Raw genomic sequence first — 4,474 nt, 5'->3', positions numbered from 1 at the left:
GCGCGCTGGTCGGCCAGGTCCTTGCACTTGGTTATTTGCATTAAAATCCTTCCGTGAGCTCTGAGCGAAGAGCCCACCGCTTGGAACCTTCAGGCCGTTCTGTGTTTCTCTAACAACCCAGTGCCTGTTTGCCGGAGGTGACTAGGCCCCTTCAACACTGCGAGGTGTCCCCACCTGGAGCATACACCGTTCTGCCCTTGGGTCTTCTGGGCTTCCAAAAACTGGGGGTGCCTGCAAACCCACTTTGTAGAGGGCTGTGCCCAAGCCCTCACACTGTCTCCCTCCCACAGCCTGGCTTTAGAGAGCCTCAGTTTCCCGCTCTGGGAACTAGGATTAGAAGCTCATTACCTCTATGCCTGCGGACTCCGGAAGACACACCAGCTGGCGCCCCTGAACATGGCCCCCAGGAGCCGGTCTGTCTCTGATCTGTGGCTCTAGGCTCCCATTTCTCCAGGCCGGTGGCTTTTAGAGGGAAGGACGGTAAACTGGGGAGCAGGTCCTCAGAGAAAGAAGGTGCTGAGGGCCCACCCCGAGACACTGCCAAGCGGGCAGGGCAGCCTCCGTGAAATGCAGGAGCCGGACGATTCGAGAGGAGGGGCGGGCAGGGAAGGGGGTCATGGGACGAAGCAGAAAATGACAGGAGGACGACGGTCCCGGGGGGCCAGGGCTCGAAGAGCAGAAGGTGTGAGATCAAGGGAGCAGGGGACGGAGCCAGCGGGAGACCATCAGGACCAGAAGAACACAGGTGCTGCTGGACGGTTCCGTGGTTTCTCGGCGTCCCTTCGTTGAGGCTTTAGCAGGTGGCGGCAACGACGCTGAGTAGCGGAGCAGCCGTGAGGTACGTGGGGAGCCCAGGGTCACCGAGCGAGGCTCTGGGCACCGCACAGCTGCGCGGGGAGCCCAGGGTCAACGAGCGAGGCTCTGGGCACCGCACAGCTGCGCGGGGAGCCCAGGGTCAACGAGCGAGGCTCTGGGCACCGCACAGCTGCGGGGGGCGTAGCGGGAGTCTCAGCCAGTGGGTCTGTTCTGCCCATTTGCCGCTTTGGTACTCAGGGCTCGTCTCCTTCTGGGTCGGAGGACTTGTTCTGTAAGGCCTAGATAGCAAGGACTCTGAGCTTTGCCAGCCATCGGTGTCTGTCACAGCTAGTCATCTCGACCCGTGTGGCTCAAAGGCAGCCACAGCCTGTATGCCAGGGAATGGGCACAGTGGTGTATAATAAAACTTTATTTACAACGCAGACAGGGGGCCAGAGATGGCTTGAGGGCCCTCGTGCGCTCATGCCTGGTTTACAGAAAAGTAGTCAGCACCCATGGGACAGAAAAGTCAAATATGTGCCCAAAGGGGGTAGATGGGAGCGGGTATAGGAGACGCCATGATGCCTGTTGCATCGGGTCAGAGGATGGTCCGGCACCAGCCACAGCTGGCGGCTCCTGCGCCGTCCAGCCACGTAAGCCCCTCTGTGTCTAAAGCATTTTCATACTTTAAAGATACAGACCAAGTCACCTGGTGTCCATGGTGGGAGCAGTTTCTTCGGCAGCGGCCTTGCCCCCACCTTCATTCCGCGTGCTCCCCAGAACCCCTGCTTGGTGACTCCTGTCCTGGGAGGACAGCCTGGTAGCTTCGGGGCTTTGGGGAGGCGGCGCGGCACCCCGAGCGGCCCGTGAGGAGCTGAGAGCATAAAGCACTTCTCTTTCTGGCTCTGGACCTCCGCGGGAGCCTGTCTCCTCTGGAGGGGGGTCAAGAGGATTGTCCGATGTCTTATTGTTTCCTGTAAAAATACCAAACGCGAGCCCCGAGGATGCTCCAGGCCGCCAAAGTCACCCGAAGGAAGTTGACTTAATAATCGGGATGTGTATTTTCTGTTTGTGGGAAGAGCTGTGCCACAAGGAGGCCATTTTATTATTATTCAATTTCGCTGACAGATACCTTGAAGATAAAACACGGAGGTGGCGTAGCCGCGCAAACCTGAACTTCCAGCGGCAAAGCATTGATGTGCACCCACAGTTGAAAGAAAAATACAGAAAACGCGGCCCGTCCAACGGGGGGACCATTCAGGGACGCAGCTGTGCGCGCCCGAGAGCGGGGCGTGTCTGCCTTATTTCGGGGCCAGATAAGGGCACTCCAAACACATTACTTTCATCTGCTTTGTCTCTTTCTCGTTTCCATCACCACCAGCGTGTCCGACCTCTGTCCATTAGCAACACCAAGAGAAAAAATGCCTCGTCCTCGATTAAATGGTCTGTCGGAGCCTCCTGCCCCTCATTGTTTCGCCTCTGCCCGGCAGAAGCCCCGGGAAGAATTCTTCTTGTTCACCACTCTAAGGACTTCTCTTGGACTGTGGGACATCTGTGTCGCCAGAGACCCGTGCAGCCATCTGGCTCGATTCTGGTCCGCGTTCTGCCCACGAGAGAGCGTTTCTGAAGTCCAGGGGCTTGGACGTGGGGGATGCGTGGACCCTGGATGCCCGGGGGGTCTCTGGACCGTGGGGTATGAGTAGAAAAGCAGGATGTTGACGTGAGCAGAAATAAGCTCTTCCCCAAAGATGCGCGGCCTGTTACCCTCTTCTCTGCTTTGGTCATCTCGGCCTGAGTTCTGTGGAATGGATGGGAATCTCTTTAAGTGCCAGAAAACATGATCTTAAAACCCTCAACTAGGCAGCCAGATGCCCTGGGAGATCTGCGCTCCAACGTTCATCAACCGTGAAGACACTTTAGGTTAGATGAAATCTTGAGAGGAGAAAATCCACCTCTGTTTTTTTGTTTTTTCTAAGCACAGGGTCCAGGTTTGCGGCTGTGAGACCCAGCATCCTTGAGGCTGTTCGAGTAGAGTTCTGCCTGGGGACTACTCCCATTTTTGTGTGACTGGTGAGCTAAGGTGTTTACAGTTTTAAATGGCTGGAAAGCAAATTAAAAGAAGAATGTTGTTGGTGGCACATGAAAATGACACAAAATTCGCATGTCAGTGGCCCTCCGGGAAGTTTGGCGGGAACACAGCCACACCTGTTGGTTTGCACTTGGCTACCTTGGGCACCACGGCAGTGGGAACTGCACCAGAGACCCAGAGCCGGGGAGCAGGGCGCCGGTGATTTGCGGCCTGCCCTTCGCCCTTCGGGAGGAAAGCTTGTGTGTGCTGCGAGTCGGGCCTGGCACCTGCCTTGCTTTCTGTCACGTACATTTTCTGCCCTGAATGTTTACTAAGTTCTATTAGGGACCTGATGGCGTGGTTCTGGAATATTGTCTACTCTCCACACGCAGGCGGAACTTCAGAGCGCCACCAAGGCGTAAACGCAGACCAGTGAACACACGCCCACCATAGCTGCCTGTTGGACAGGAAAGACCCAGGCGCACAGGCAAAGTGCACCAGTCCCCATTTCCAGCCGTTCCCCCAAACGTAATGTGTTTCATGAAAGATTTAGGACCCAGCTCTCCGCAGGCACCACGGCCTCAGGGCCGCCCCAGCGGCAGGCCCTGGAGGGACTGAATGCGACCCGCCCCCTCCCAGCACCGCTTTGTGCCGTCTCCCGGAATCGAGCTGTCAGGGAGCGCCTGTCTTTGTGCAGCGGGTTTTCAGTTGCTGTAGGAAGGCGCGGGGGTGTGCAGCAGGGCTGCCGCGGATCTGCAATCCAAGGCACATTTGTTTTTCTGCTGTTCGGTTCAGAGTTTCTGGAATCTATCAGTTACACGGATTATGTAACAAGAGCCAATCAGCTCAGTGAAAACTTCCGAAAGGCAGAAAGTTTAATAATAATAATTTAAAAAATGGAGCTGGTCCACACCAGGTTACAAAACGGAGGTTGGCCCTCGTCTCCCTTTTCCCTCTGAGTCGTGGCTTTGGAGTCGGCCGGCTTTCCAGTGATCGGATCTGGAGGGTGAGCCCTTGTCCCTCAGGAATGGCCAGCAGAGTCCTGTCATCCTCTCCTGGTCCCCTCCGTGCACGCAGACTGTGGTTCATGGACCTGTAATGAGATCAGACTGTCACTACAGCACCTTCAGGGTGGACGCCACCGAGTGGGGTCTCCGCTGGGACACCCCCCGGCCCATCACGGTGCCAGGGGTGGGCCGCGGCTCCTTCCCGGGACCGGGTTCCAGCAGCAGTCCGCGGCAGAGACCTGGCCTCTCCAGATTTTGCTACGGACATTTGACTGTCCTTCCAGCAGCACCGAAGGGCTCCAGTGATGGTGAAACACGGACGACGGCACGCGGGACACACACGACCCGCCCTCCCCCTCCCCACATTTCCTCCCTCGGGGAGAAGCGAGACCCCAGCCGGGATGCACGAGACCCTGCAGTGTCCACGGCTTAAGAGAGTTCCAGCGTTTCCTCCCGCGAATGCTGGTGTGAGGGGTTGTGCGGAAAAGGGGCCTGGTTTCTTAGCTGGGGGTAGCCAGGTGTGAACCGGCGGCCACACGGACACCGACCAGAGGAGTGGGCCGGGGAGATGAAGCCTGGAGGTGGACAGACACGCGCACGTAGA

This window comes from Mustela erminea, chromosome 15, assembly GCF_009829155.1.
Source record: "Mustela erminea isolate mMusErm1 chromosome 15, mMusErm1.Pri, whole genome shotgun sequence".
NCBI lineage: Eukaryota > Metazoa > Chordata > Mammalia > Carnivora > Mustelidae > Mustela > Mustela erminea.
This window is presented reverse-complemented; position numbering follows the sequence as displayed.